Source organism: Megalopta genalis, unplaced genomic scaffold (genome assembly GCF_051020955.1).
Source record: "Megalopta genalis isolate 19385.01 unplaced genomic scaffold, iyMegGena1_principal scaffold0030, whole genome shotgun sequence".
In the NCBI taxonomy this organism is placed as follows: domain Eukaryota; kingdom Metazoa; phylum Arthropoda; class Insecta; order Hymenoptera; family Halictidae; genus Megalopta; species Megalopta genalis.
In genome coordinates, this window is record NW_027476099.1 from 912,169 (window position 1) to 938,365 (window position 26,197).

Consider the following 26,197-nt stretch of genomic DNA (forward strand, 5'->3'; position numbering starts at 1 on the left):
GGAGTGGGGAATGCCTCGTTTCTGGCTGAGGAAGCGATCTGCCGAGAACGAGGATCACTGTCGCGTTGACCGTAGCGTTGGGTGTTTGGAAGAAATAAGTATAACTGTGACAATTCGAGCCGAGATTAATTCATACGAAATGAAGGAAGATAGCCGCTAAAGACCATAGGGCAGCAGGCGAAATAATAAAGGACAGTGCTGGCAACACCGTTGTAAAGATATGTCAAGATTAGTGACCGGCCAGGATCCGCATTCGTAACTGGGAATTTCTGATCGGTTTTTCGGTAAGTCTCATTATCAGTACGAATTTCTTCATTTACATTTCAATGGCTCGGACACCTTCTGTCGGATGGGCTAATTATTCGCCAGTGCGAATTATTACACGCCACGTGCGTTACGCATATGGCGTCTCGAGAAAGCTTGCGAAACTGGAAGCACGTGTCTTCCACGTGGGCAATCGGTTCTTGCGGATATATGGCGTCGCGGCCATATTTATTTATATTAATATTCGGACAACTTTTAATACGCCATAACTTGCTTAGAACTGGACTGAACAACTTGAATTTTGTTATTGCTTTCGAATGATTAAAGAAAATAATATATGACGAAATATATATAACGATGATTTAAGAAATGCATTTCGTAGATCTCGGTAATTTATATGCATATTGAAAATTTCAGCGGAATCGGTTGACTTTGGTATAAGCGGTAAACAATTAAAGATCGTAAAAATCGCAGTTTTGTCCTGATTTTTAATATTTCTGTCCAATAATTGTGAGAAAGTTGCTGTTTTAAAATTTGTTTAATGCTCGTAACTATGACCTTGCGTTAACTGATTTCGATGAAATTTTCGGCATGCATGTAACTTATCGAGATCTACAATTCCTAATATATTTTCTTTGCAATATGTAAGCTTATTTTCTAATAAAATGTCGCTTTATGGGCATGTCTTGTATTTATTTCTTTATTTCTAGATATCTGAAACTGTTTTTTAAGTTGTTTAATGTAAGTATTGTATAACATACTGTATAGCGTACCTGATTATACATTCACTTCAGATTGATCCTCTATAACTTGAGATATTATTTTATTGTCGTTAAGAATATGAAATCCTTTATCATTTCCATCATTTTTAATCACATTTTCTACATCGTACTCTACGCAGTGCGAAATGCACCTTGCGACATTATACATATAACTTTGTGATTACGGTTTGTTCGCTATCTGATCTTTCATGCAAAGATGAATTACTTTCACCCACTTTTAGAAGCTGTTATTCATTTTTATTCCTCTATTCGTGTTTGCTGCATCATCTTCTTTGCATTTTAATATGTTATCTTTATAATTTTTTTATGATATATACAGTAAATCTACCAATGTTATATTTACGAGACAAGAAATTAATTGTTTCTGAAGCGTCTATTAATTTCAAATTTTTCTTCAATACAAAGCACCAATCTTTTTCTCTTTTCGTTTGATTTGTGTGAAGACGTAATGAGAATATAGTTTCTGGACGAATCACATACATACAAGTAACTGAATTAAATCGTTACTTATCTTACATTCTATGCAGGAAGACTATGCTAGAATTTCTAACTAAGAAACAAAAACAGTGTGTTGTATAATGGGTATGTCGCGTCGTTCCTGACATCCAATTGTTGGTAACGGGTTACTATGTTGGATAAACACAGTCCAGATAAACGGTGTTTTACTAGTTCTTGTACTAGTTGTTCTATCATTAGTATTTATTTAAGATTGATGTCGTTTTTAAATCTCTATTTTATACTATTTTAAGATTTGTTTATAGTATGTATTTTTTGTTGTTGCAACTTGAATGTCCGAATTATATATAATATATATTATATATTATCAAATATTTCAAGATTTAATGAAAAGTATTTGTTTAATATAATGTTTTACAAGTAGTGTATAAACAAGGATTCGGACCTGGACAAACTAATCTAAATTGGAATCGAAATTGCGTAGGAACCGTATTTTATTAGGCTTCCCTCAATTTATTTTCTTTATTACATCACCGCCCAATGCTTCATCCTGTAGCAAATGATAAAATGTCATGGATAATAGTAAATCAAAGACCTATGCATATAAACTGTGAATCGTTTAATAGAGTTCGATGATGTACCTGCGCTGTTGTCTGTTTTTGAGTTAAAGTAAATTACCTCTCAGATGTTATACCAACAGAATTTTTATGATTTTCATTATTTTTATCGGTTTCTTTGCTTTTGTTACATGCTCCACTGCCATTAGCTTTATCTGTTTTTTCCGCTTCTTCTTCATTGTTACTACTACTGTCAATAACTATTATCTCGTCATTATTGAAGGGTTTTACCAGTCTATTAGCAAATAATGTTTGCATCTATAAAATAGCATGCGATTATCCAATCTGTCAAATCTGATAGTATATTATCATTTTTAAATGAGTTTGTTTGCAAGTATACATATTGTTGCGCACGGCACAAAATTAAAACGCCGGAATTCGGGAGGAGACGACACGCGATTTATTTGTTTTGGACTCCACAGTCCTTTGAATTACAAGCTTTTGGAGCACGGCTCCGTTTGGCGTATGCAGTGTAGCACGGCTACGACAGAACTATAAAAACTGAAGCACGGCTTCGTATCGGCGCAAGGGGCGCTAAATCAAACTTGACTGTTCGCTATATCGATATCTTGGAGAATCTCTCGTTATCACATTTGCGGCAGTATATATAGACACCTGGCCGATGCTCAAGGTGACGCATCGTCAGGTGTCGAAAGCCGGTCATTGCCTCCTAAGGCAAAAACGCTGCATGTATACAATTAGGCCGAGGCGAGCGTTTGACGGTCGGGCCAACGCACGTCGATCGTGTTATTGTCTTGCCGCCTCGCCGTTTATTCGACAAAAACGGCGAGACGGCGTACATCGAAAGTCGAGCGTGCGTTGACCCGCGGTCCGCGATTCGGCCGAAACATACCGCCCGCCTCAGCTCCGCTGATCTTATTAACTAAATGGCGAGCACGCTCCGCCCGCCATGTACGCTCGCCTTCCCTCGCTACTGCTCCGGTCCTGAGGAGGGTCCAGCGGGCATGTCCACCGGCAAGCGCACGAGCTGCGTGATCGGCCGAGTGTAACATCCGCCGGCGGTGCGAATGGTTACGACTCGAACTCGGCCGTCCTCACCGGGGTGCAGCGTCTGCACGCGTGCGAGGCGCCAACACGCCGGTGGGCAATTCGCGTCGCGAAGAACCACGAGATCTCCCACCTGCAGGTTCCTCTCGACACGCCACCATTTGCTGCGCTCCTGCAGCGTGTGGAGATACTCGTGGTTCCATTGTTTCCAAAAATTGGCACGCATGGTTTCGACCCCTTGCCATCGGGACAAGGGGGAGGCGGCGGTGTCCGGCGAACGTTCTCCCGGAAGCGTAAGCAAGGGTGCCCCCGCCAAGAAATGCCCCGGTGTAAGGGCCGCGTAGTCCGTCGGATCGCTCGACATCGGTGTTAGAGGGCGGGAATTAAGGCATGCCTCGACGGTGCTCAACAGGGTGCACATCTCCTCAAAGGTGAGGGTGTGCTGGCCAACCACCCGTGCTAAGTGGCGTTTTACTGCCTTAACCCCCGCTTCCCATAAACCGCCGAAATGCGGAGCTCCGGGTGGGGAGAAATGCCACACGATGTCGGCCTCTCCGAGAAAGGCCGATACCTCGGCTGAGTCGCGGACCGCCCGAACCATCGCTGCGAGCTCCCGTGCGGCACCGCGGAAGTTCGCTCCGTTGTCGGAATAAATGGCAGCGGGCCTACCCCGACGGGAGACGAACCTCCGCAGTGCAGCCAAGAAGCCCGCCGTGGTGCAGTCGCTCACCAGCTCGAGGTGGATCGCGCGGGTCGCGAAGCACACGAACACCCCGATGTATGACTTCTGGGCCCGATAACCCCGGCCCTTCCCCATGCGGGTCCAGAGGGGGCCCGCATAGTCGACGCCCACGTGCGAGAAGGGCCGCGAAGGGTTTACCCGCGATAAGGGCAACGTGCCCATGAGTTGGGACGCTGGAGATGCGCGATGCCTTGCGCAAGCTACGCACCTCCAGGTCACTCTTCTAACCGTATCTCGGGCGCCCAGAAGCCAATACGTCCTCCTCAGCACGCTCAAGGTGAGCTGGGGTCCACTGTGGAGGGCCGTGAGGTGCACAGCCTCCACCAGCAAATCCACCACTGGGTGCTTCGGGAGGAGGATGGGGTGTTTCTCGTCGTACGCGCGGGACGAGTTGTCTAGACGTCCCCCCACGCGGAGCAATCCTGCCTCGTCGAGAAATGGGCTCAACCGTCGCAAGGGCGACGATCGCCCGACGAATTGGGATTTTCGGACGGCGCGTATCTCCGATGCGAAGGCGCCACCCTGCAGCCAACGGAGCCACAAGATCCTCGCCCGCCGCATCGGCGACTCGCAATCCGAGGGACTATTCCTCCTTCGACGAAGGGCCGCGACAAACCGGTAGCATGTTGACGGGAGCGACCATGGCCCGCGAGGCGACGAGGGTCACCTGGGTTCCCGAGGGTTCGCTCGGGAACGGTCGCGCTAGCAGATACACCACCGCACCATGCGCGCGCGAAGACGCGTCCGCGGAACCGTGCAACTCGTATTGCTCCCCCCTGCGCGGGGATTGAAAGATGCCAAACCAGCGTGGCACTCGTGCGGCGCTTAAGAGCGGTAACTCGGCGACGAGTTCGCACCACGTCTGGTTGAGCTCGTCCGGGAGCGGAGCGTCCCAATCCGCACCCCCCAACCATAACTCCTGCAGCAATATTTTTGCTCCGATTTCTGTCGCCCTTGAGTCGCCGCTCGACTCCGTGGAGCATGGCTAGGGCACGGCCCTTTGACGAGCCGAGAGCGAGGGGTGGTTCGGTACGCAAGGGGCAACCGAACCACGCACCGACCGTCCGCCCGCCGTGAGACGGTGTTGACGGAATGTTCGCCGCACCTCGACTCGTCAGGGGGGGGAACAGATTTGGGACTCGCCTCCTCGGGCTCCCAGAACAACGCAATTGCTGCTGCAACCTTTCCTCCGCGCGACAGTGCAGGGACGCCGCGGAGGGATCGGGATCGTTCGCGGGTATCGACGCGGCGCCCGAGACGACCCAACCGAATATGGTATTTTGCGCAATTGGCTGGCCGGGTGTTCCGCGGCGCAGGCCGGGACCGATCACATCCCCGTAACGATCGGCCCCGATTAAGAGATCAACAGGGAGATCTCTTGTCGGATCAGGGTCCGCTAAAATGAGGTCCTGCAGATGCGGGTATACGCGAGTGTCGACGGTCGTCTTGGGCGCGTACCCGGTAAGTCTCCGGAGGACGAACGCGGAAAGCGGCATAGGAGCGTTCCCGCGCCCGGTCAACCGTAACACCAGATCGACCCGCGAAGTCACGCGACCCACCGGCGCGTCCCCCGCACCAGTCACGGTGATAGCCGCAGGCCGCTTCGGAAGGCGGAGGGCCTGGACGAGGGATTCGGAGACGAAGGTCGCCTCCGATCCCTGGTCCAACAGGGCTCTCACCGGCCTTACCCCCCCGTCGCGTGTCTCTACCCATACTAGAGCGGTCGCGAGCAGTACGGCCCTGCTCCCGCTCCAGCGTGCGACGCAGTTGTGGACCACGGACGAAGCGGAGATATTCGTCGCTGTTTCCCGCCCGGGTTCTACCGCGGTTGACTCTGGCCCGCCACCAACCCCGGAATCCTGGTGAATCAGGGTGTGGTGCGAGCCGTTGCAAACGGAGCAGCGCGACGCGGAAGGACACGATGTCGCGGGGTGTCCCGAACGGAGGCAGTTGAAGCAGCAACCGCGCGCCCTAACAAAATCCCGGCGCAGGTTGATCGCCATGCCCCTGAACGCAGGGCACCGGAACAGCGGGTGGTTGTCGCCGCACTTCCGGCAACGGCTCGCCGTCGTCGTCGTCGCCATCGCGTGGGAGCGTACCGGTGGTGGAGGTCGGGCCGGCCTACGCTCCGCGGAGGTAGCCGAGGGCTCCGGAGCCATCCTAAGCTCCGCGAAGGACCCGGCCCGATACTCCAGGAATTCGTCGAGAGAGGCATACGTGGGTGGATCCACGGCGGCGCGGATTTCGTGGACCCACGCCTCCCTCGACGTCGGGTCGAGTTTTTCCACCGTTAGGTGGACCAGCAGGTCGTCCCAATGGTCCACCGGCCGCCCCAAGTTTCGCAGCTGGGCCAACGCCTCGTTAGTGCGACGACGCAGCAAGGCGAGACCGCTGCCGTCGCGATCGCGGGTGAGCGGCGCAAGGGTCAGGAAGCTCGACAGGAGCGCACTGACGACCAGTCGCTTCCGGTCATACCTCCTGACCAAGGCCGCCCACGCGATGCCGAAGTTCGCCGCTGTCACGGAGTAGTGAGCAATCTCGGACGCTGCTTCTCCCTCTAAAGCACCCTTGAGGTACTGTAGTCGCTGGACGTCGTGAAGAGTCCGGTTCTTCACGACCAGCGACTCAAACTGGTCCGAGAAGCTCGGCCACTCCGTGTAGCAGCCGGCGAACCTCGGCAATGGGAGTCGCGGTAGCTGCGCCACGGGCGCGCTACAGGAGTCGGGCTCCCTGGTCTGACTCGCGTCAGCCAGCGCAGACGCTCCGCTCCTAAATGAAGCGATCAGTTCCACGAAAAAATCACTTGCCTGTTCAAACTCTGCTTCGGCCCGCTCGAAGTACCCCTGTTTGAAGTAGTCGCGGGTTTCCCGTTCTTCGGAAGTGGCCTTCAGCTCCAACTGGAGGTGGAGGCGTCGGCACGCGTCCCACTCGGTCCGCAGGCGGCGAAGGCGTTCTTCGGCGGCGGCTTCGGTGAATTTCGCCTTTCCCAGGCGCTTGAAATTGGGCAGGATCCGGCAAAGGCCCCCGATAGTGAGCTCTTGCTCCTTGATGAGTTGCTCCATGTTGACCAGCAGTGTTATAGGCACTCGTACGCGTCGATCGACTGCGTGATCGACGCTGTTGATGGAGATGTTTTCTCTCTCCTGTGTCGTCTCCGCGATCCGGCTCGAAGGACCAGAAATGTTGCGCACGGCACAAAATTAAAACGCCGGAATTCGGGAGGAGACGACACGCGATTTATTTGTTTTGGACTCCACAGTCCTTTGAATTACAAGCTTTTGGAGCACGGCTCCGTTTGGCGTATGCAGTGTAGCACGGCTACGACAGAACTATAAAAACTGAAGCACGGCTTCGTATCGGCGCAAGGGGCGCTAAATCAAACTTGACTGTTCGCTATATCGATATCTTGGAGAATCTCTCGTTATCACATTTGCGGCAGTATATATAGACACCTGGCCGATGCTCAAGGTGACGCATCGTCAGGTGTCGAAAGCCGGTCATTGCCTCCTAAGGCAAAAACGCTGCATGTATACAATTAGGCCGAGGCGAGCGTTTGACGGTCGGGCCAACGCACGTCGATCGTGTTTTTGTCTTGCCGCCTCGCCGTTTATTCGACAAAAACGGCGAGACGGCGTACATCGAAAGTCGAGCGTGCGTTGACCCGCGGTCCGCGATTCGGCCGAAACACATATACTTCTGTCTCTTCTTTTTGTGCTTCCTCCTTTCTCTTATCACAATAATTTTTAATTTCTTTCCTGATATTTCCAATATCTGCAGTTGTTTCAGTAGTTTCCAAACATAGCACAAGTTCTTTTATTTCACGACTATATGTAAAGAATTAATTGTAACAATACAATCGAGCTTATAATGGCAAATCAATATTTTGAAATATTACATTGTATATGCTTGACCTCTGTAGGTTATTAAAAGCGTTAGTGTTATTTTTGTTAACAAATTTACCTAATGCTTTATTTAGATCATTCACTGTTAGTATTGTTCATAGGTTTTTATTTTCAACCAAACTGGTGTCCTTTTAGTTTTGCTTGTATGTGGTTTCCACAAAACCTTAATTCTCCTAATTAAAAAACCAAACACAAATTTTACCTTCGAGCACCTTGTAGAATATCGCAATTTTTGTTTACCTCAGTATAGCTCATAATGTCAGTCGTATCCTGGAGTACTTACCGGAACTTCTTGTTTTACAGAATACAATTAATTCGTGAGAATTAGCAACTTTATCATAATATTTCTGTGCCAATCTAAAATACACATATTATTTATTTCCATTTATTACTTGTATTCGTTAATATACTAATAGAATCTTACCTGGTCGAATCGAACCGTTCTTTATCTTTCAAGTAAATTACTTTCAATCGAATATATGGCAAGACCGGTTGCTTCGGATGATTTGACAATTGTTCCGTGGTACTAGGAATCAATTCATTTTCTATTCGTCGGTCGACGATATTAAAAACTGATTCTGATAGCAATCTATCATTGTTACTTTTTATATTTGTATCATTAAGGACCAGAGTGTCAAACACAAATGGTCTAACGGTTTTTAATTTCAATTTCTTCAACTTAAACTTATTACCGTTTACGCTAAGTATGACAATGTGTTTGGCCTTTGATTCGCCTTCGCATAAAGAAATCGCAATCTGTAAGTGCGTTTCTTAAGCAGTAGTTTCTTATTTTTCATGCATCATAATTAATAAATAAATCTAAAAATATACCTGTTTGAGAAATGTAGTATTGTCTTTTAGAGTTAAACACGTGTGTGATACAACATTCCTGTTCCCCTCCCCACACGACAAAGTCAACAAAAGAGGGAAGGTGGGCTTCCGAAGTATATCCACGTTTAAGACATGGTGCACGTTTTTTATGTAAAACAAACAAATTAAAGCATTTCACCTATGAATGAAAATCATGTGCAATAAAAAAAAATGGAAAGACCTCTCAATACATATATGGATCTCATAAGTTCACCTTAAAATCGTTCAACATCCGTATTAATTTATCATCGTTCATGCAGCTTAAACCAAAAATTGCAACATGGGTATTACCCATTTTTATCATCAGTGGAGGAATGATCATTTTAGGGGTGGCTGTCCATTTTCCAAAATAATTTATGAAACCAGACACAGACAACAAGTCCATTTGGCCCATTTATTCCACAACCTATAATTTTGATTATAATTACTAATGGCTGAATCAATGTTGAAAAATCACTGTACTTAAACTATTGATATTATATTTCTTACTTGGATGGTCATTTTTCCCGTGAATGGAAAATATTAGCATGTCAATATTAAAATTTGGATCCTAAAAATTTACAGTTTTAAAAGTACAGTGTGGGAATGTTAATTCTGGCTCGCTCAAAAATTGGATGTTAATTGCTCTGATGAAAAGACAATCATTAATATTTGTCGTACTTCAAATACCATCTTATATTGATATTATCATATCTTGCTAACCTGGGACCCATATAGTATTTATTTAACAATTCCATACATTTTAATTCATCAGAAGTTGTTGGTTTCGCATCGTGAAATAAATCTCCACAATGAAATATAAGGTCTACATTTTTTTCCTTGCTACATTGAAGTAGTTCTTCAAAAGTATTAATGCTCTCATCCGATGACTCTCCTGCTTGTATAAATTAATTATTTGCAGTATATATGTGCGTGTGTTGCTGTCAACGGTCATGATGCTACCACTGAGTAACCACATCAATGGCCTTGCCATGTTTTAATTACTGTAATGTCTCCAGTTACATTTCGAAATATGTATTCTTCGATGCATTCTCGGCATCGACTAGCGTTTGATGTTTCCAGGATTACAGAACCATATCCTTCACAATGACAATCTGCCTCACTTCTGTGGTTTCCTGCGATGGTATGCCAGCAGCCTTCAGGAAATAATTCTCTTTCTTCTGCTGCCACTCGAGACCAACATTTTTCACACAATTTGTATTCTTCAGCTTCAAACACGAGTTGCATTTTCCTTATACATTAGCATATTAAGAGATCCTCGTGCACCTCTGGATAATCAGCGGGATTTACTTCATCCTGAAAGTGATTCCAATTTTTAATTTGTGTCGGACGAACTATCGAAGACGAAGGAGTGTTTTAATTTATCCTGATGTTTCGCGATTAGGTGTCCGGTCGCATCTGTTTTTAAAATTGCATTATTTATATCCGACATCTACTATCTCGTATGGCCCGATGTAACGTGGATCGAATTTACTTGTTTCAGGTTCTTTTTACACATGGACGTATTACTCCACCATAAGTTATGTCGGATTAGCTCACTTATCGTAATTCCCGAAGATTAATTCGTGGGATGTGAAATTCGTAGCTTCGTGGACGGAGGTATTTATATGAAATCATGGCAAATGGTAAGTAGAGGTCCCATTCTTCATATGACTCGATGTATTGTTTTAGATGTTCTGTTAATACAATATATGGCTCCTTTTTAACGATCCATCTCGGCAACATGTAGCATTAGTTTCCCAAGAAACTAGTGTTTTCATCTATCGAAATGGATTTTGGTGTCTCACATATTGCAATGAAATGACTCGCGGACGCGTCAACTATTATCATGGCTTTAATATCTGATAAAACAACTGCTAACCAATACTTTTTTAAATTGTCTCGCATAGTTAAAATGTAGCGATTTCCATTGATTGTTTTTGGAAGTAGTCCAAATGTGTCGATGGCAAGTTCGTCAAAAGGTTCCAGAGATGTGTCCGTAATAATCACGGGTTGACGGGTTTTGTTCTGATAAGTGAACGAACGAATTCTTGTGAATCTTTTCTCATTTCGGGGCAGTCATATTTTTCTTTTAACCCTTTCGGTACGGAGGACCTGGCCGCGGTTATACATTCGTGGAACGAGGAAGTTTTTCGCAAGAGTGGTTGCACTGTCCGACAGCGTAAACCGCGAAAACATGTTTTGCGGCATTCATAGAGATCTCGAGCGTGATTGACACTAAACTTTTCATTCGGACCGTGACATCGGTTACTGACGCGGAATTTAACGTGTTTGAAAAACATTTCTAAAATGTTTATACTGCTTTGTCGTAACCTAAACCAATCCTCGGCAGAAAACCGAGATTTCGACGGTATCTTATCTCGCGGATCAGACGGAAGGACAGACAAAACAGGCATGGCGCTTAACGTTTTAAAATCATATCTTTTTCTTTACAGTACATTAATTAAAGTAAATAGCATTGATATAAATAATATGGTCCAATATTACAAAATTAAAATAAATAATAAAATTAATAGTGTAACATAATAAATAATAAAACTAATAGTGAAATATAATCAACGACAAAACTAATAGTGTAACTTGGTGTGATAGTTTTCGTAACAAGGGGAAACGCGCAAGCCCACATTACATTGTTCGCACTGATACTTGGATTCACGTCCCACACCACCGACTGATATATCGAAGGAAAATGTCCCCCTGTGAGCCTTGTGGGATAATTACTTCTTGACTTGCTGCACCGATGATATTCATGATTCTTGTGTTATTTTTCTAATATTTCCTTAATCAACTGAAGGTGAAATTTCGCCATTGAGATTTGTTTTTTTGTAGTGTGCTTATATAGGCAGTATGCGTTCCACACGCAAATGTCGATCAAGTGGAAAAAGAGAGAGAGAGAGTATTTGCGATACCACTTTAAACTTTTGCGCGCGCGAGTTGCATCGATAGTAATTATCACCATATCTGATTTATCGATTGTACTCATTGAAGAGTTATAATCTATTACGCATTTGGGCTTTAGAATAATTTCATTTTTTCTTGACTTCTTAGGTACTTCTGCAAATTCTGCGGTATGGATAGTGTGAAAAGCATATAAAATTTCTTTCTATCAAACCATTTTCATTGCAAACAGATTTTCAGATGAGCGGAACACTGCCTCTTCTTTTTTCAATTTATCAGTTATTTTAAGCATCTCTTTCCGTCTTCTTTGTACAGTGCCACAAGCGTCCGTACTTTTTTCGTGGAGTAGGTTGAACAATATGGGACTGGAAAACCAGTTGTCCAGATAAATAGTATGGCCTTTGTTTAGAAAAGGTTGCAAAAGCGACATTACAATGTTCCCTGGCTTTCCAATATATTGATATTCGGTAGCTACAGTAGCACTAGCCCCACAATAAATGATTATATCTTGGATATAATCCGTCTTGCAGTCACAAAGTAGGAATGATTTTATACCAAACCTACTCCTTTTCGAGGAAATATATTGTTTAAATGAGAGACGGCCTTTGTAGAGGAGTAGACTTTCGTCTATACATAACCGCTGGTATGGCTGAAATGCATTGATAAAAAGATGTTCGTAGCATTTCCACTACTTCATTTATTTTGTATAAACGATCAGCAGTGCGACCGACTATGTCCGTAAAATGCAACACTTTCAATAATGAAAAGTAGCGATCTCTACTCATAATTTGACTGAATATATCGCTTCGGAGAAGCTTATCTTTAGACCAATATTCATTTAAGGATAGCTTTTTGGTTCGCGTCATTAATAACGACGCAGCAATAAAACAATATAATTCATCCACTTCCATCCCTTCTGAACCCTTCTGTCGACACCAGTAATTGTTTGTTTTTTCCACAATAAATTTAACTAAATCTTCAGAAAAAAGTAGTCTGAAGTAATCCAAAATTCTCGACGAACGATTTAAATTGTTCCCAACTACTCCCGAATGATGTGGCGTAACATCATGAATTTTTGGACTCAGCTTCTTTGATGTCCATTTGATGCTAGAAGGAGTATCAATTCGTACTTCAGGCTCTTCTGCTTCTCCAGATTCTGAGGTGCTAAGTACACGTGCTCGATTGTTCCTCCTTTTGCGAAATGCTAAATTATATTGATTTTCTTCATCAGAATCTCTTTTGGAATCAATGATTTCTTTTATTCATTGTTCTCCTTTCAAGCGTTTTACACTCATCCTGAAGGGAACTAAATTCAAATTGTAAGTTATACATTAAAAAAATTAACGATATAAGCAAACATTCCAATTTGTTTTTCGTAGCTTATCTATATATTATAAAACATATATAATTAAGGCACGCTGTTGACTGTTACTAATTATATATTATAATGGAACGATTAGAACAGCCGGAAATTTTAAACACAGAATAGTAAAGTAATGTGTACTATAGAGAGTAATCATACCCACATAACTTTCCGTTGGTGCTGTTAACGGTGCCCACATAAAGTGCCCACATAACTTTCCGTGGATGCCGCCAATAGGCGGCGGTAGTACCGAAAGGGTTAATTGATTTAAGGTTTCCGTTACACCCTTGTGACCTGCGATTAATCTACTGCGAGCTTCTTCTATTAATTTTCATCGAATTTCATCTACTGGTGTGACAATGTTATCCGTGTTCGTAGGTTGTGGCAAAACTGGGCTAATATCTGGTTCGTCTCCATCAGTTGAACTGCTGTTCTCCTGGGATTTAGATTCGTAATCAGGTATAGACTAAGTTATACTTGGTTCACTGATCTTGGTAAGTGAGATTATTGGTAGATGTAATGGCGTAGATGAGGCTCCTGGGAGATTGTAGATGAGTGGAGTTTGCATCATTGTTTCTTCTAATCTTGGCTTCGCTGTTATCACAGTTTCATCTATTGAATTGCGTTTGCAAAAGATGCTTGGGTCGTCGATTTGGTTATTTCGCTATTTGGACGTTTGGCTCTCATTGAGAGTGTGGGTTGTGGATGACTTAAATTAATTTAACGCTGTCTTAAATTCCCACGTTTTCGACGTTATGTTCGACGTTTTTTTCCTGTGGCAGAATAATTATTCTTGAGCGAATTTAAAGTATGTGGAAGATAAGCTATGAAAAATATGTCAGGAATGTTCTTCGTATGTCACACTTCCAGTGAACATTTTCTATGACTTCAATCAACTTTCTACTTGACATTATTAAAACCCCAGAGTAACTATGAGAAGAAAATAAAATAAAACATTTGTCTACAAACTCCTATTAAAATTTGGACGAAACACGCAATAGAAATTACAAAAATATTAGTTTGCATAATTGCCTAAGTATTCTCCATGTTTTTTATTATGTTGACTTATATGACTAGACATTTTCGGAATAATAGAGAATGTTACCTTTCATCTTTTGTAATACACTGGTTTACACTAACCGATGATTTTCGAAAAAGGATTTCATAATTTTGGTATTTTAAATAATGTTGTACACATAATAAATCATCTCATAGGTGTACTTTAAAAGTAGCTGAAAAAATTCTTTTTAATGATAATATAATAATTTAAATCTCTGTAGTTTCGGGAAAATACTCTTTATATTATACTATGTTGTAATACCACATAGTGTTTGTTTTAATTAGTTTTATTTAATCTGATCTTATTTTTATTAATAAATATTTAGCGTTATTTATGAAACTTACATTTGTAGGATAGTAATGCATAAATGCCAGCTGAAAACGTGATCATTTTCTTATATCATTATACTCGAGGTAGGAAAGTTAATTCTTAATTCTATCAATTCAAATGAATTCTGCAGTATTTATGGAGTATTTTTTGTTTCCAATAGATCATTTTGGACATATGTTGCACAATGTAGTCATCGAGACGAGTTTTTCTATTTTTTCGATCGGATGTACAATTTACACATTTTTGTCCCGATGTCGCGTTCAGTTATGGTTCGTGAAAGAAATTATTCGTAATAAGACTTAATTCTGTTTGTACTATGCACAGTATTGAACTATAAGAATTATACATATATCTGTTTGAACTGTTCAAACGAACACGGTAACATACAGTGTATTTGTATGTATGATAATAAGTTTGCTCGAAAAAATTTGAACGCAAATTGTTATATTAAGTTTAATGCACAATTCATAACTCCTACTATCGTATAGTTTAAAGCTAACGAGAAGACTTTTGCGACGAACATGCCCGCACTGTTTATAGTCATCTCCTCGTCAAATCTGAATAGTGCATATAGCGGCTTGAGTACGAATCATGCATAATTAAAGTGTGGATAGTAAAGTATTATTATACTACTTTCATGCTTACTATAGCGAAGACAACCTGCAAAATTGACATCACTTTTTTCATCACTTTTTTAAATCGTGGGTTTAAACATCAATGTAGAGTATTATCAGAATCTGAATCATAATGTTTTATGTGAAATATTATATAATAGAATGAACCATCTACATCTCATAGTTGTATGTATTTACGTAACCGGAGGATGAAGTTTTGGAAATATGTAGTACCCGGGAAGGCTCATAAAGTGCACAAAATAAGTTAAATGTTCGACAATTTCCAAAATTACTAGTTTGTTATTCTTCTCAAATTTCCAAATATGTTGCAAATGTATCTTTTCGTTGGGAAGGATGAATTGGAGGAAGGATTGGAAGGATGAATTGGATAGTGGACTGTATGGTAAAAAACGCTGGTGTAATAACGCTAAATATGTTTTAACCAATAAGCTTCGTACAGAGGAGGTTATGATGAAATGTGATGATGTGTCGTGAAGGTCATGAATGATACGATTAAGCGATCAATTTATGGCTACAAAGCTGTATCGAAATTTGCAAGCGCAATCGGTTGTAGCGAAGCTAGGCTGCAAGCGCAAAAGTATTACAAGCGTAACGTGAATCGCGTGCACAATAGCAGAGAAGAATTACAAGCGTAACTATATGTATCTACGTAACAGTAGCTGCTAACTCATGACAAATGAAAACTAACCACGGTCGCGGTGTGAGGGCCTATTTATTTCGTTGTAAATATTGAAAAGTAAGCAGAACTGAATGTTCGTTACAGTGTACGATGGCAATGCCCTAACGAACAACGTTGCATGGGAAACGACGGAAAATAAATAATGGTCGCGCTAGAATTCTTATGCATCGATCCAAGTGATACCAGTAAAGAGGAGGTAATCGACTGGCGATTTAAAATTGATCGATTTGATTTTAGACACACGAGACTATTTTCATCAGCGTACTGGATCTGTATTGGAAAATTTATAGTTGGGTCGGGTTGTTGCTTGACAAATTTCCAATATTCGGAATCAACAACGGAATCGCCAACATCTAATTTCACCACAAATGAAGAGTTGCATTAAATGGAACATTCAGATTGAGAATACTCCATTTTTTATTACTGCAGAGCTGTGCATTCTTGGTAGTTTGCAGGTCATTTCTTGTACTCTACGCGCCCGAAATAACTAAATGAGTTTCTGTAGTGGTTATGATATAGAGGAAGAAAAGCAGTGCAACACCCACTCTTATGTTATTCATCGAAACCAAATTATTCGAAATGCATTAATGATACTACTGCAGCTTGGTTTCAGTAGTCGAAGAAAACTATGGCTGGGATATTAATTATCTCATATCTTTCGATATTGGAGCGATGCTTCCCTAAGTATTAATTATAGGTAAATATAGCCATTTTCAAAGCATGTTCACAACTATCAATCTCAATTTCCAAAGTATTTGGAAATTTGGTTCCATAATTTCAAATAGTGTGATATACATAACCAGAAATGTAACCTGCAGTGGATACATTCTCAATAAACGGGCAACAAATATTAATCACATAATGAAAAATACCAAGATTGCACGATTCCTACTAAACATTCAAGTGGAAATTTAGAAAGCAGGAATTTGTTTGCTTCAAGATTTACGGCTTTAATCGTCAGCAAAAACCGATTGGATCAATATGGAGATTGAGTGATGCAGTTTTCATGTCAAGATTCACGTCAGTGTTCAGCAGATATCTAGAAGACTGGTTCTTCTGCTTGAGACTTTGTATGGCGCGATTGCGGAAGTAATCAACAAGAAAAGGAAGACTACATTGATCTGAATTTCGATGTACTTTTGGAGCAAGGATTTGAGATTTGATGTTGGATCTTTCATACCGAACTTTCCTGAATTTGGTTAACAGTCTGAAACATTTACTTCTCGGGGTGAACAGGATCGGAAGTGATTGTGCGAAGTCGCGTTTATTATCTATGAATCAAATTGTGCAGTAATGGCACTAAACGTCATGTAGAAGCAAACTTGAAATCTGAATCGGTAATTTTTATTTACACGTCATTATTTGCTGTTGCTTTCCATTAGTTAAAAACTTGCAACCATATTTGGATAACAAGCAATACAGCTTCAGAGGATTGATTGCCTTGCTACTTATTTCTACATTCAAATCCTACTGTCACTAGAGATATTGCTTTCTTGAGTACGTTGATCAATTTACCGTCTGCTTCCGATTCTGACACGATTAAATCAAATACTCTAGATTTATAAAAATCCATATTTATATGATCAATTTGGAACATTCATTCGATGAAATTGATAATGCAGATTTTCTAGTTGTAGCAAAATTTGCGAGGATATAATCTTGTTGTCTATTAAGTAAGCTGCAAAGTTAAAAAGTAGGTATGTCGAATCTTTTCGAGCAAACTCAAGCATTTATAGTATTACAGAGTTAATGCAATTAATAAACTTATTTCTGAGGTTTTTCATAGTAGTGTTATTGGTTTAAACAGAACTATGATTTATATCGAACAGTATTTATCGCAGTTATTCTTATGAAATGGAATCGCGTTGTATATTATGTGCTTGAGTACGAACGCTGTGTATTTCGAACCTGCAATTTGGTACTATCACTGATTGTGAGACACTGCATTGGTTTAGGTTGAAGTACGGAAAAGACTCGGTCAGGAAAGTAATTTTTCATTCTTATTGGAGGTTTTGTAAACGTTTTTAAAAAAGACAGAAATGGTAAATGTTTATTGTTTACATAACAGTGCAATAGATTTCTCGCAATATTTTGGGTCGTAACATTCCAATTTCAAAAAATCCTTCTCGCTAACATTGTTTCTATGTGAAATGAAGTTATTTGCATAATTTGGGCTTGATCGAGTTTCGGAAATGCGTTCGAGACTAGTTTCGGAATGACAATATTTTTTAAGTAATTTTGACATTTTCGAATTTTGTGAACCTCATAGATTATTTAAAACATTATATTTTATTTAGGACAGTAATTTAAATAGTTAGAATATTCAAAAATCTTATTTCTCTATAATCAAAAATAATAAATTATCTTTGATATAATTAATCAAGTTAATGCGAATGAACTCCTGGGGCGAATTTTACTTCTCTATTATATCGTATTCTATAGATGCTATTTTTATCGTTGCTATATAGGATGCTCTTTTCTACTGGTACGTTTCGAAATGTGGTTCTGATGTTTTCATGACACTCAACAACTATCTGCTACCATCACGGAAGTTGTCGAGTCGTCTCATCGGATACAGATAACGGCTTTGATTGTGGTAGGCTTCAGCGAGGTTCGTCGTGATTTGGTAGAATGACATCATCCATTGGTTCGTTGAATTCCAAGAAATTTCTGAGAATTTACCTTGTCTTGGTACTGCAATTTTAAAGTCTAATGAACATTCGTTGATACGTAATACATATGTGGCATTATTGTTAATTGTACCGTTATTTGTTAATTAAATTTAGATCTTACATGTGCAATTTTCAATTTGTTAGTGTGTACTATACGTAGATTACCTCCAATTAGTATTTCTATTCGGCAAGATTTCTACAACTTTGTGTGGACCACTATATTGGTTACAAAATTTTCCTATTTTAGACTCTTTCATAAGTTAAATTAAATCTAATGGTTCATAAACTTCTTTAATTTGCAAATTTGAATTTTTTCGTCGTTTTCTATTTAACATTTCATCATGATTTTTAGGACTAGAATTTATTATATCGTTCGTCGATAATTGTTCGACAGGGATTTCAGGTTGTGACGGTGCTTCTTGAGCTTCGGGAGTTGGGATGCGTAGATTATCTTCTCTTTGAAGATAATCAATGTTATCGTTTTGATAATCTTGAGAAGACAGATCGACATCGAAAGTTAATGGTTCGCTATTGTGTTCGTCGCGGCCTAAATCATTTTGCGGGATATTTTCGGAGGGAACGTTCTTTACGGCAGACTTTTGAATGTCGTTCGCGCTGAAATTTTCGAGGAACCTCACATCGCGCGCGATTTCTACCCGTTTTGCATCCTTATTCCATATTCGATATCCCTTCGAACATTCGGAATACCCGACGAAAGTCCCCTTTCGCGAACGTGGTTCAAACTTCCCTTTATTCGGATCGTTATTTAGAAAATAGACGTCGCATCCGAAATCGCGAAAGTGTTTAACAACGGGCAGCTTCCCGTAAAGCCTCTCAAAAGGAGATTTTCTGGCTATAGCTCTTGACGGACATCGATTACGAATATGATTCGCCGTCGATACGGCTTCTGCCCAAAAAGATCGCGGTAGACCGGATTGCGCAATTAGACATCTCGCCGTTTCTACTATTGTCCGATTCTTCCGCTCGGCTACCTCGTTTTGCTGTGTATTGTATGCGACCTATAACCTACGTTTAATCCCGTTATCGCTTAAGAACTTATCAAACCGCGAATTTATATACTCCTTCCCATTATCCGATTGTAGGAATTTAATCTTGCGACCGGTCTGATTTTATATATAGTTCTTGAATTCTCGGAACGCATCAAATACTTGGTCCTTTGATCTTATAAACCGAACTTCGCACCACCTAGAATAATCGTCAATGAACGTGACGAAATATCTGTTACCTGCGTGTGAGTGCGTTCGCATGGGGCCGCAGACATCGCTGTGAATTATTTCTAAGACTTCCGTCGCACGCTTCGATTGTTCCGGAAACGGTGTTTGCGTCATCTTATTTTCGATACAAATTTCGCAACACAATGTCCGTTTAAAATCTTCAACGTTGCCACTCGGTATGATGCACTTCCGCCTCGCTTCCAGTAGATCCTGTTGATTTAAATGTCCAAGCCGCCTGTGCCATATCTCGAGCTCGTTGTTCCGTTGCGACTTCGCTGCGTCCTCGTCTGCTGCCATGGCCCTGTGTGTGGACCCCTTTTTCGTCACGTAATATAGGCCATTTTTACGAATGGCGGTCAAATTGTTATTGCCTTTACCATCGATGACTTTGGCTTGATCTTTTGTGAAAAGCACTCTGTATCCACGATCCGTTATTTTCCCGACCGATAACAGGTTTGTTCTTAGGTCCGGTACGTGCAGAGCGTCTTCTAGCGTCAAGTTCTTTTCTGAACCCCTTTCATCGATAACTATGCGCAAAGTTCCACTCGCGTTAATGTTTGTCGACGCATTGTTTGCAAGATTTAATTTTCCATGCAGCCTTTTGTCGATATATTCGAAGCTATTTAGATCCTTGCACAGGTGAGGCGTGCTGCCACTGTCCGTCGCTCACCCCGTTATTCACTCGTGTTATTTCGCATTTTTGCCCGAATTCCGACGTTGTGTAGAAGAAGATATCGCTGCTAGCACCTTTAGCCGAGTGTCTCGTGTTTCTACCCTTGCGGCACTCGGATGCTATATGGCCGAATTTCCGACATCGAAAACATTTCGGTTTTGAGCGGTCGTCATCGGTATATTTTCCGCAGCTCTGTTATAATTATTTTTCCCATAATTTGGTCTTACACGTCTTCCGGCAACCATAGCGTTAGGCACCGTGTCATACGATTCATTTTTGCGTGCGTCGCTTTCTTCGATGATCTTAATTCGAAGAGTATCGGGAGGTGGCAACTCATCACGCGACTCAATTGCACAGCGTAAAATTTCGAAACTCTGTGGCAAACTATACAGCAACAAAATTGCCAGCAAATCTGCGTTGATATCCACGTCCATTTCGTGTAGTTTGTCGACAGCATCAAAGAATTTCCTGAGGTGTTCGCGAACATCTTCGCCCTCGTTCATGCGCGTTGCTTTACGCGCAGGCCCCCGTGATTGGTAGATCTGCTCGAGTTTCCGCCATACCTCGTTCGATGTTCTACAATCCTTTATTTGTTTTAATTCCGACGGATTGATCGACAGTATTATATCAGATTTTGTCTTTTTTTTTTTTTTTTAAAGTAAGTTTATTTTTCTCATTTCAGTCATAATATACAGAGAATAATCCTACTTAAAAATACTTTTAACATTAATAATAAAAATTTTGATAGCTATTAGTTATCAATTTGGATAAACTCTATAGCTAGCTATGATAATATGATATGTTTTAGGCACGTTATTAGGGCGAGAGATTTATATGCTATCAGTCTTGTATCGTTAGTTGTTAGTAAAAGAAAAGGAAGAGTCTTAAAAAAACTTTTACCATCTATCTTAAATATGACTTAGGCTAATTAAAACATAAATAAATAAGGCAGTAGGTGTGGGGTGAGGAGTTGGGATGGGTGGGTTAGGGTTCGGAGGATCTATTTACAAGGGAACTTAAAACTAATGTTGCTGTTAAGCATTTTGCGCTATTTAAGGATTGTATACAGGTCTTAAGACAATCACTGATAATAACTAATGACCTTTGTTTTTCCGGAACTTAGTCTATTTTTTCACTTTTTACGGGTTCTTCTGCGGAGTTCGTCAATGTGCCTGGCGTCGTTAGCTAGCCAGGAGTAATCTTTGTTTAGTCTATCCCTGTCCATTTTGTCCTTGATAGAGAGTGCTGTTGAGTAGTTGGATTGTTCTCGTATGTATTTGTTGTCGTCTGGATTGATTTTCTTATTAGCGGAGTGTCTATTCCTATGGTAGATTATGAGTAAGTTATGTTGATCTTCGATTATTCATTGTGTCTGATTATTCTTCCGTTTTCATTGTGTCTATTATTATTTGATTTTTGGTGTGGCCAATCCTGCTGAAGTAATTTCGGGTGAGTTTTAAGTTGAAGCAGTCTATTCTTGGTATATCAGCTTTTGTGTATATTTTAATGTTACTGATTCTTTTGGTGTAATTTGATTCAGCTGTTCTATATCGGCCGAGGCATGTTCTTAAGCATGATCTTTCAAATCTTGTTATTTTTTCTATAATTGTTGGCCCGGTGTTCCAGAATATGGGTGCGGCATACGTTAATATGGGTCTAACTAATAGCTGGTAGCAAATAAGTTTGGCTTTGGTGGAAAGATTTTTGTTGTAGAAAAGTCTCGAGTTAGCTTTGAAGGTTCTTCTGGCTTTGTCCAGTTGCGTAATGTGGTGTTTGTTCAGTCTTAGTAGATGATCCAGTTGTACTCCTAGATATTTTACTAGCTTTTTTGGGGGGATTTCAACAGTTTCGTTAGTGTGAATGTTTTTAGCTGTGATTGTTGCTTTTTCTATCTTTACTACGTTTGAGTATTTGATTTGTTTCACCGGTCTGCGGAAGAATATTAGCTCACTTTTGGTGGGATTAATTTTCAAGTTCCAGTTTGTATAGTAGTCAGTGATGTGGTTTAATGTCATTTGTAGTGAGTTTTTGATTTGTCCTACGTCCGTGTCAGCTTTGTAGATTATTAAGTCGTCCGCGTAGGCAATCGAGTGTAGTCTGTCTACGGTGTTGAGTCCGAATTCGTTTATAACTTCGCTATTATAAATGTTGAAGAGTTTGGTGATGTTACTGTTCCTTGTTGTAGGCCTTCTGAGATTTTGAATGTGGTGGTAGACATTTTCGTTCCGTCCCATATGCGGAACGTTTTTCCTTTGATCATATTTGCTATTAGTAGGATTAGTCCTGCTGGAAATTGGTATTTGTCTAGTTTATGAATTAGCCCATTATGCCAAACTGAATCGAATGCTTTTTCAAGGTCTAGCAATATTGGCCCCATTGTCAGTCCGTTGTGTAGGTAATTGTTGAGGTCAGAAGTTAATTTGTGAATTGCGTGTGTGGTAGAAAGTTTATTCTTAAATCCGAATTGGTTATCTGGTATAATATTGTGTTCAAATGTTCATAGTGAGACTAATGGGTCTGTAGCTTTGTGGCTCTCCTGGGTTTTTACCTTTTTTTAGTATCGGTAGGATTTTAGCTTGTTTCCATCTGTTTGGGTAATAGGCGTGGTTAATTGCGTTATTAAAGAGTATCGTGTATTCTATTATGATGGTTGTCGGTAGATTTTTGATGGCAATTGATGGGATGTTGTCCAGCCCTGACGAAGTCTAATTATTTAGCTTTTTGATAATTTCGCTTACTTCACTGCCAGAAATGAAATGATTGGTTTCTTTATCCAGGTGTACTGGCCTGTATGCTGGGTTAGCGTCTGTGAATGTTGTAAAAGTTGCCTTTGTATCTGTCATTCTTTTTGCTATTTTGCTGTATTTGTCTGTTGTTTCGTCTGCCAGTCTTTTGGTGGTTGTATTGGTGTTAGTGTATCTTGGTGAATTTATTCTTTCCAGATACTTTCCTATTATCTCGAGTTTAGTAATCGGATCTGTAATGTAAAGTTCGTTGTTGTCGGTCCTGTCTGGTAAACTTTTCGCTACTTCTTTGTTAAATTCGTTTTTGTTAATATCAAGTCTGAGGTTTTCGATGTTAATGTGTTTTTGTGGTCTCAGTATCCTGTTAATGGTCGGGAAAAATTCATTGGCGTCCTTGAAGTTTATATTTTTAATGATGGAGGCCCAGTATGCGGTTGCAGCTTTAGAGATTTCAATGTGGAGTTTTTTATTGAGTATTTTTATTGTCCGTTTAATTCTGTTTGTCTCTTGTCTGCTGTGCTTGCTCGAGCTTTGGTACCTGATGAAATACAATTTTGATACTAGGCATGACTTTGCCGCGTGTAGTTTTTTTAGTGTTATTGCTAATGTATTTTTGACAATAATTTTTATTGCTAGGTTTATTTGTTGGGACTATTTCTTTAATTGTTTTTGTGATAAGCAGTTCGAGGTAGCTGATACCTTCGTCTATTTCATTTATCGTGAGATTCCTATTATTCGGTAGTTTATTTTTTAGGTGCTTATCGGCCCGTTTGGCGAATTTTCGCCAATTAGTTTTTTTATAGTTGAATGAGTGGGCTTTAGGAGGAGTTGGTGTTATTCCTTGGAACAGTGTGGTTGGTTCTATTGCGAATGTTACTGCATTATGATCACTATCGTATGGGTTTGTCCTTATTTTGTTGTTGTTGAGGTTCAGTATTTCTAATCTGCTGTCTGTTATGCAGTAATCCAGGAAAGAGTTTGCTTTGGTGTACGTAGGGTTGGCAGCTGCGTAGATTGTTGTTTTATATGATATACTGTTGTCGACCTCCCATTGTAGTAATCGTCTGCCCCTGTCGTTCGCGTTTGAATCACCCCATTGTGTATTTCTGGCGTTTATGTCGCCGGCTATGATGAAGAAAATGTTTTCGTTGTCCAGATGAAAGTCTTTGTAAAGTTGTTCAAACTCGATTATGAATGTGTTTTTTTGTGGATTGTGGGGCGTATATGCTGAAGATGAGTAATGTTTTTTTTGAGTTTACTATTATTATTGTCACTGTGTATTCTATGATTCTATTTTTCTTCAAGTTTGGAGCTCTGTCTGTCCTAATTATGTCGTAGTTGTTTAATTTCAGTTTGTGTTTGTTGTTAAGTTTGGCTTCTGAGATCAGTATAATGTCGTGTTTGTAAGCTTCAATATATTTTTGTAAGTCTAGTCTTTTCTTAATTGTGCACAGTGAATTTACATTTATCGCTGATATTTTGATTGGGTTGCTGGTCGTTGTGTGAGCCATTACTCGATTGACCATTGTGCTAAGTAATCGATTCTCAGTGCATTTTGGGTGATTTTATTATTGAAATCGACTAGTTGCTCTTTGATTTCGTCTAAGCTACTTCTGAATATATCGAGTATTTGGCTTATATTTATGTTGTTGTGGTTATTATTGTCCGTTACTTGAAATTGTGTTCTTTCGTTGCTGTTGGTCAGCATTCTTGGGGGGAGGGGGGGGGGGGGTGAGCCTTTCGTTTCTGGTGTGTGTTTCGGGTTGTGCCATATGTTGTGTGTATGGAATTCTATTGTTTTTGTGATGTTTGCGTATGAAATGCTGGGGTCAATTTGTCTGTGAATTTTTTGTGTTTTTTCGAAAGCTTTCCTGTTTTTGTTTTCGTGTTCTTGCTTCTTCATGTTCATTATCATAGACATATATGGGCAGCCCAGGTAAGAGGCCGGGTGCCCATTTTCCCCGCAGTTAGCGCATTTTAGCACGTTTTTATTACCTGATTTCTCGATGTTGCATTTTCCCGGTTCATGGCTTTGTGCGCATTTGACGCACCTGTACCCCATGTTGCAGTTAGAGCTGGCGTGACCTACTCTTTGGCAGTTTTTGCATTGGAAAATTTTAGGCTTTCTAAGCCTTTCCCATCTTATTGATTGGCTTAGCAGTTTTTTGATTTTGAGTAGCTCCGGATGATTGCTATTTTTGTCTATTTGCACTATAAAATGGTATTTATTGCTATTTGTGCGGTCAAATTGTAGTTTGTTAATTTTGGTTATGCTTATGTTATTGATTTTGAGTTCTTCTAATGCAGCATTACCTCAGCTTCATTGAAGCCCCCTCGAATGCCCTTAAGGACGAATGATTTGTTTTTAAGATGGCTTGGGGTGAAGGAGTGGAATTGGAGGTTATTTTCCTTCAGGATTTCCATGCTTTTAAAGTGAGCAGAGAGACTCTCTCTCTCATCACTGGCGTTGAGCCTCACAGTATCTTCGTCTAGTTGTTTTACCATAAATGACTCTGTGTTAAGTTTATTTTCTGAAATCAATGCTATTATAGTTTTTATCTTTGATTTTGTTATATATATTGGTGGCATTCTGCCCTTCCCTTTTGGTGTGGTGACATTTTCGGGAGTCCCCTCCGTTTCTTTGTTCTCAGTGCACTCTGTCGCGAGGAGATTGTATTTATTGGTAATGACGAAGCTGGTGCCCTCTGAGAGTCCCCTAGGCTTTCCCGTGGCGCTGTCTTAGATGGGTGGCGAAATCCGTCACTATCGGTCTCGCCATTGGTCTGGCTTGGGCCTTGTCCGCCTCTCCTCGAGACAGCAAGGTTAGGTTTGTGGACCTTTCTGGTGCTTTCAAATATTTTATCATAGTTCCGCGCACTAAATTCTTTATCAAAGTTTCTTACCCCAAGCTTTAGTTGGATCGTGCGGTCCGCTTCGGCTGAGATAGTGTCCAATTTTCTTTTATGGCTGCCTGCCATTGTGCAGTTTTTTCCCTTTGGGCATGGCAGCCCACTTATATTCCACTCGTTTGCAGCTCCCTCACAATAATAGGTTGACCGGCGATTGTCCGCCGCCTTGGAATCCTTTAATGTACAGGCAGTGCCTGTTAAAGACACACTTCAGGGATATCTGGCCCACAGGGTTAATCGCACTTTTTTTAGGACACTGAGCACACTAAGCACATGACCTTTCTCCTCGGTGACTGCAGAGCCTCTCTCTCTGCGGGTCGAAGTCCTTGCAGTGGAGAAGGAAGTGGTCTACCGTGTC

The 26,197-nt window shown here is 41.1% G+C and overlaps 1 long non-coding RNA gene across 1 annotated transcript; it reads left to right on the forward strand.

Moving 5' to 3' along the window:
• Nucleotides 1-232: 232 nt before the first annotated feature.
• On the forward strand, nt 233-10,853 carry LOC143261003 (uncharacterized). The gene is made up of 2 exons (XR_013035249.1): nt 233-284; nt 10,125-10,853. It is a non-coding gene; the product is annotated as an uncharacterized LOC143261003 (long non-coding RNA).
• Nucleotides 10,854-26,197: the final 15,344 nt, after the last annotated feature.